This window comes from Lathyrus oleraceus, chromosome 3 (genome assembly GCF_024323335.1).
Source record: "Lathyrus oleraceus cultivar Zhongwan6 chromosome 3, CAAS_Psat_ZW6_1.0, whole genome shotgun sequence".
Classification (NCBI taxonomy): domain Eukaryota; kingdom Viridiplantae; phylum Streptophyta; class Magnoliopsida; order Fabales; family Fabaceae; genus Lathyrus; species Lathyrus oleraceus.
Window position 1 is genome coordinate 405,861,736 of NC_066581.1, and position 7,921 is coordinate 405,869,656.

At 35.4% G+C, this 7,921-nt stretch overlaps 1 long non-coding RNA gene across 1 annotated transcript; it reads right to left on the reverse strand.

The window, feature by feature from the left end:
• Positions 1 to 4,401: 4,401 nt before the first annotated feature.
• LOC127127963 (uncharacterized) lies at positions 4,402 to 6,228 on the reverse strand. The gene is made up of 2 exons (XR_007805568.1): positions 5,798 to 6,228; positions 4,402 to 4,676 (listed from the first exon to the last, which is right to left on the reverse strand). It is a non-coding gene; the product is annotated as an uncharacterized LOC127127963 (long non-coding RNA).
• Between the last annotated feature and the right edge of the window lie 1,693 nt (positions 6,229 to 7,921).

Consider the following 7,921-nt stretch of genomic DNA (forward strand, 5'->3'; position numbering starts at 1 on the left):
ATTCCAGTTGGCCTTAGTGCCTAACCCTCTTGTGTGAGCCTCATTGTGTGGTTATAGTGTGTGCTGATTGACTTCATTTGATTGATTACTTCATATGCACATGTTTGCTTGTATGCTTCATGCATTTATCATCATCATTAATTGCTCATCAATGCATAACCATCTCATTTGTCTTTTTGACTTATCATTGTTGTTTACCCATTGAGGACAATTGTAAGACCATCCATTGGCCATTGCTCCTATGATATGGAAGTGAGTGTAAGACCATCACATTGGCCACTCATCTTATCTTTGCTTGATGCATTTGTTTGATTGTATGTGAGGAAGCAATTGTAAGTCCCTGCAAGTTGGCATTTGCTTTCCTATGATCACATGTTGCTTTGTTTGTTTGTATGTGAGGATACAACTGTAAGTCCCTGCAAGTTGGCATTTGTATTCCTAGGACCATACTGTGGAGTTTAGAGTAAGCCCAGACAGATTGGCATCCGGTATCCAAGTTTCATTTTGTTTTAGGAGATTAGTGTGAGACCATTGAGTGGCCTCTGATATCCATTTCTGTTTTAGGAGATTGGTGTAAATCCATCTATTGGTATCCGGTATCCACCTTTTATTTCTTTGTTTGAGGAGATTAGTGTAAGACCATTGAGTGGCCTCTGATATCCCGTTCTGTTTTAGGAGATTGGTATAAGCCCAGTGATTGGCATCCGATATCCGCTTTTATTGACTTTCTTTCTTGTTTGTTTGTTATTATCCATTGCCATTCCAAAGGACACACTTGAATCATTCCCTATATGATCTCAAGAAGTGAACCTTCTAAGAAGTTTTACAATCCATCTTCATCCATTCATCCTCATTATGTCCTAAACCTTTTCACACTTGGATTTCAAACTTGACATTGATATTGTGCAAACATCTTCATGCTTTTCAAACTAAAAACCTGGACCCTAAGTCCTTGACTTTTTTCCAAACTCCATTTCATAATACTTCTTTGAATTAATCTTAATCATACTTTGACTTCATTTTCATAATCACAATCAATTAACTTCACCCATTCACTTGTTTTGGCTTTGTCCATTGTTAATCTTTTCATGCATTAGCCATAGGTTTCAATTATCATTGTGGTTGATGTAAATCTTGCCTATCCTTAGTGAGTCGACTATAAGACTTCCGTACTGAAAACAGGGCTAACCCCTCTAGTACGTCGAAGCTATCCTCGCATGGTGGATGTTGGTTTTGGTCGAGTGTTCTCCCATTGATAATGAAAAGCCTCAGTGCTTGTGTTTAAAATTGAATCCACCAACTTTTGGAAATCTTTTAGCCGAACTACGGCGTTTTGATCCTTACCTTTGATGGAAGGTACGTAGGCAACGGGTTCATCCGTTCAAACCCAATAATAAATTGTATATTCTTTTCTCATCATCCCAATCATGTTTGCACAATATTTATGCCATAACAAATAACAATTTAATACAACAAGTGTGAAAAGGGCTCCCTAGGAGTACCTAGGACGTAGTGGGTGCCTAACACCTTCCCATTGCGTAATTTACCCCTTACCCAGACTCTCTGATCTTTTTATTAGTTTTCTACGTGTAAAACTTCTTAGGCTTTTGTTCGCTTTTTAGCCAGTCCTTTGGATAAATAAAAGTGCGGTGGCGACTCGAAATTCATTGTATACCTTGCTTATGATTTAATCGATAGATCATATAGCGACGAATACACCGCTACATTATGCCTAAGGGACGATATGAGATTTTCGTGCCTATTGCAAAGTCCATCATCTATCGGAGTGTGCCAAAACCCAAATTCGTCTGGAAAATCCCTTTAAGTCTAGGTTTTACCTAGCTAATCCCGTCCAACTTTTTATTTATTCCTTTTGAAAATGTTTGTGACCTTTTTTCAATTACTTACCTTTTGTAAGTACTCCCATTCCTTTCGCATGGGATGCATTTCCCTTATTGCTTACCTTTCGTGAGTCCCCTTTGTGCCTTTTGCATAAAGGCTATCATCCCCAGTTGCTTACCTGTTGTAAGTCTCATTAGCCTTTTGCTCGAGGATTCTTATCCCTAAACCTACTTACCTTTTGTAAGTATCCTTTGCCTTTTTCATTGGAAATCTTCTCTTGCTAAGGAGCTATTGCTACCTCTTGTATGAGATGATCATCCTTTCCAGCTTTCTTCTTAACCTTTTGTTGATAAGTTTCTCATTTTCCTTTTGCATGAGAAAACATATTCATCTTCATGTGCCTTCTTAACCTTTCATTTTAAAGTTTCTCATTACCTTTTGTATGGCAAATCCCACCCAAATTTCTTCTTAACTTTTCATTAAAAAGTTCTCACTACCTTTTGCGTGAGAATCCACAACAGTCTTTGTGTCTAAGATCTCTCGTTACCTTTTGTATTAGAATATCATTCTCATCTTTCTTCTTGATCTTTTGTTAAGGAGTTATCATCACCTTTTGTGTGAGAAAGTTGGCCATCTTTCTTCTTAACCTTTTGTTTGGAATATCCCTTTTCTCTTGCTAAGGAGCCATTGCTAACTGTTGTTCGAGAAAATCATATTCCCCAATGAAGTCTTCCTTCATTCCCATTTTCTTCTTAACCTTTTGTTAAGAAGTTCTCATCACCTTTTGTGTGAGAAATTTGGCCATCTTTTTTCTTAATTGTATTTGGAAGTTCCCATTTCTCTTGCTAAGGAGTGGTTGCTGCCTGTTGTACGAGAAAATCACTTCTCAGTTGAACTACTTGCCTTTTGCAAGACGTTTCTCTTCCTTTCACAAGATATCTCATTTCAATATATCCTTGAATACTTTCTTTTGCAAACACATGTTTCTTTCACCTTCACATAACCATGTGGGGATACTTTGATCACCAGTTACATGCCAAAACTGGTTAATGGAGACAAGGAAAAAATAAAATAAAGAAAATAAAGAAAGAAAAGAATAAAAAAAAAGAGAAAGAAAAGAAATAAAAGCAAGAAAGAAACGAATAAAAAAAGAGAGAGAAAAAAGAAAAGATAAAGAAGGACATAAAAAAAGAGATCAACATACATTGCATACATATCATATTACATACTTCATGCATGTCTTTACAATACATCCCGTTTGTACAGCTGGCCCATTTTTCCCCACAAACATTCCAACTAATCCCTAAGCGATAACGATATAAAAAGCCTTATACACCATCCATTGAACAATCTTTCATCAATACCCTTACCTTATATCTCATTCGCTTCATTCATTCCCTGTGGATAAATTTCTTGGTTATTTTAGTACTTAATCCTCTTCTACCATGAACGTTTGAAATTCGTTGCTATTCATATCTTCAGGTTTGGAAAGATTAAATATGGGGCAACTATCATACCCCAAAAGTTTTCCTCCCCTTTTACTTTTCATCTAACCTATGACTTGATATTCATCTGTACTAATTCATGACTCATTCATGTGCATCATTCATTCATGATTAACACTTGTTAACAAGCATCATAGATTCAAGGTTTATGGTTGGTAAAAACCAGGGTTTTGCTTGGAGTTTATGGTATTGCACATCATATGGGTTGAAACCCTAATTTTTGACTTTGCTATTATGGGATCTTGTGTTTAACCTTCTGCGGAATTGACTTGACTTCTAAACTATAATTGTGGGCCCATGGTTTGATATGTTGCTTGGGGATCCTTTGTGATTGGTTTGAAACCCTAATTAGGGACAGTGGGTGAATGAGTGCCATGTTGGTTGACTTTTGGACTTGGGATTCATCAAAACCCCAGTTTCTAGGTGGTTGAGACCTTGAAGTTTGCATCATGGTGTTCATTCATGCCCAAACCCTAGTTATTGATCTTTGAGGTTCATGAATCATGTGACTTGCATTGAGGTGTTGGAAACCCTAGTTTTGGTTCATATCATTGGTGGAGCACTTGCGTTGGAGCCTTTCTCCTTGGTCTGGGTCCCTTGACTTTTGCTTTGCATCTTTATTTTGAAAACCTAACTAAAACCCTAATCCATGGTTTAAGATATCTAATCATTGTGGCTTGCATCATGCCATTCATATTTACATTTAGACCTTGGTTGGTTGTGTGTATACTTGTTTTATGTTCATTTGATCCAAGGTTATATTTCATTCACATTCCATTCATGTTTTCATGATCTCGTTAGTGCATTACCAATCCATGGTCTCATGATTCATTAGTGAGTCATGGTTCAAGTTTCCATTAAAGTTCATAATTTTAAAGGTCCATTTGGTCAAGTTGTTCATACTTCATTCATGATCCTTTGATTTCCATTTCAGTCATTTATCCAAGCATGTTTTAGAGTGCATTTAAGATCTTTGGTTTAAAGTGATTTCAAATTAAACTTGGAGGGAAGTGGTAATTTGAAATTCAAACTTGGTTCATTAGTCATAAGAATATTTTTCACTAAAAATAATTCATTTCATTCATACAGATCATATTTACATTGTCCATACATGATCATACGAAGTTACAAATAAATTACAACTTTTTGCATAAGTTGACTTTTGGTAAACCAGTTGACCAAAGCCAACTAATCATACTTTGACCATCCTAAACCATAAAGTCCATTTTTCACTTGAATATTCCACTTTGTCTTGCCATGATCCAAATCCTCACCACTTCTTCAAGAACAAGTCATGCCTTTGATTCCATTATTCCCCTTTTGCACATCCTACAAAACCATTCAAGCCATGCATTATAAATTAGCAACCATACAAAACAAATGTCAAGCATATGCATAACACATCACATTACATACTAATCAATACCATATAGCATAAACCAATTCCATTAGCCACAAAGTAAATTCACATGTTAACCATGCATCATAACCAAACATAGCAAAACCTATTCAACTAAGATCCAACATGTCATTACCAACCATACATCCAAATATCATAACACCCCTAGCACAAGAATAACACTTCAAAACATACCATGGCATGATCATTACAAGCATTCCTTCATAACACTAGAAAACATGCCCCATACATTCATTCACATAATAACAATACACAATGCATCATGCATCATCATAACAGCAGCAGTTACAAACCTTCATATACCTAGCCAATATCCGATGCAATTCATCAAAACCAAGCAAGGCAACTGACAGTGTAACATCAATAATGCATTCATTACAGACCATGTCCAAACCAACCTAACAAATCATCAAAGTCATAACAACAAGGGAACATCAATAATGCATTCATTCACATTCATCTAACGCTCCAAATATTTCGATCATGACAGTCTTATAACATTCATTAGCAACAGTTCATACAAACAACAATGTAATGTAAAACTAACTAATAGTCAAACATTAAAACTTACAGCTAACATCAATCAAATTTCATAACAAAAATTAAACTAACTCAGACTGCAACTAACTAATTCGTTTTCACTTAACAGAAAAACTAGACTCATATTACACTAACTGTAACTGATTCATTCCAGTTTTAACTAGCTAACCTAATCTAACTAACTAATATAACATATCCTAGATAACAAATTCACACCGTGAATCACCTCCAACAAACTTCCCTCTCAATCATTTAACAGATTTAAATCCTCTTGTTATCTCCCTCCTATAAATTCAATCAACCTTCATTCATTTCGGGATTCATGATTCATCATCAACTCGAGATTCATCCATCACACGCTCCCTCTCGAATTTAGAACATAATCTTTCACGATTCACACAAAAAGCACAGAAGATGTTTCTAGAAGAAGAAAGAGGAAGAAGAATCAGGCAAAGGAGAAGAAATGTTAAAAGACTTCAGAGCATCTTACATGAACTCTGGTTTTGCTCCAGTGAGTTGCTTCTGATCTTTTTCATCTTTTCACTTCATGCATGTTACTAGAGTGTAGAAGAGGTTTAGGGTAATCAAAGGCCTAACATCTATGGCTTTGATTCCGAGGGATTAGAATTTAATTTTATATCTAAGGTTTAGGTTTCTTTGAGGAACCGCTTCGATTCAGACAACTTATGAAGAATCAGGTTGTTTCATGGTGATTTTTGGAATCATGAGAGAAAGACGAAGGCATTTATCTGATTGGCTTGGACATTAGGACTCCGCCTCCGCCGGAGGCGACCTCTGTCGCGGCGGAGGAGAAACGAATTCTGATGGAGAGAAAAGAGAGACCTCGGGTTTGTTTGAAATAAGTCTTAACACGTGATAAACATGTTTTTTACTTTTGGCACATGGATTATGTTTGATGACTCACTTCCTTATTCAACATTCCCTCTGCATTGGGCCTTTGGTCCAAAAATGTGCTATTCACACTGTCCTTGCACCTACACCCCCTGTTCCTTGCTGAAATTAATTTTGGACCTTTGCTTGGGCCTGCATTCATTTCCTGCTGATTGCACCTCTGAATTGATTAATATACCCCCGCTTGGACTTTTCTTTTTTCATTTTATTTTGATATTTGTTTGTTTTTATTTTGTTACATTTTGTATGATAATGGATCATGATAATGCAAGTTGTTAATATAAATAAATTGTTAGCTAATTAGGTTTTTCATATGATTAATAGTTTTAATTAGAATTAATTGAATTGTTTAGTTCTTTAATTGATTGTTCAAAAATGAATTGAAAAATATGACATTAACCTAGTTCTTGATTTATGTTAGATTTTAATTTCTATGGTAGATTGCATGATTTGATTTTAGATTCTTTCGATTGTAGGTTTTAATTATTTCAATTTAGGATTTTAATTGGTTAGAATTTGTTTGTTCATAATCTTTTAGGTTTAAATTGATCTTTTAATCAATTGTCTCTTGTGAACTTTGATATGATTTTCTATGATTGTTTGCACCTTAACCCATTGCATGATCCCTTAGATTTAGAACTTTAGAATTTAATTCAGATGACTAATCTTTAGGGTTTGCAGTCCTTATCTCTTTGTGCATGAATTTTTAACTGTTTCCACCTTATTGATTCAATTGATAAAAGTTCGCTTTGATGAATTAAATCCTTTGACAATGCTTAATTCCCCAAGTCTATTCAAGTGATCAAAAGACCCTTGATCACTTGATAATACAAGTCCCTTGTGTTCAAGCTATACTGGATACTAGATCTCAAGAGTTGTACAAGACTTCAAGACTCAAAGATCAATATTCAAGACTTCATTCAATTCAAATCAGTACAAGATAGACTGGGCAATCATTCAAGCACTACAAAGGTGGATTCTATATTATTCAATCATGAGCCAATTTGTGTGCCATGAGCCTTAAGTAATATAGAAAGGGTGAGAGTGGAGAATTCCTATCCTCATTCTGAATATCCTTTGGCACGGGATGAATGACTCAGTAGCTCACTATATTCACCTCTATTCATAGACTTTAGCACAATTTGATTCAAGGTGATTGTCAAGTCCTCTTTCTTCAGAAGCAACCCTTCATTGTAACACCCTTCTAAATACCCCAAATTATTATAATTAAAATACACATATATTCATCAGAGTAATTATGCCCCGAAGGGTGTCACACAATCATTTCACTTCATTTATCAAAATATCCTGTCATGCTCATTTATTTAAATCAAAATAAGATTCTTTTGCATAATTCGCAGCGGAATAATTCAACTCAATGTAAAACATGTAACACAATACATGTAAATCATTCAACAACCAATATCAATTTAATTAAAACATCCCCTCCCCGATGTTACATCTATCAGAGCATGACCCATAAGAACTACTCTAGACTCCAAGCATAAGCTTCTACTCAACTCATTTCTCGTTACCTGAAAAATAGGCGTAAGGGTGAGTTCCTCAATCAATATAATAAGCATTATAGAACAACATGTAATGCCAAGTGTAGCACCTCAAATTTGCACCTATCATTATACATACCATTTCATATTAGGTCATGGCATATCATAATCCATTGCATAGCATTTGCATTGTCCCC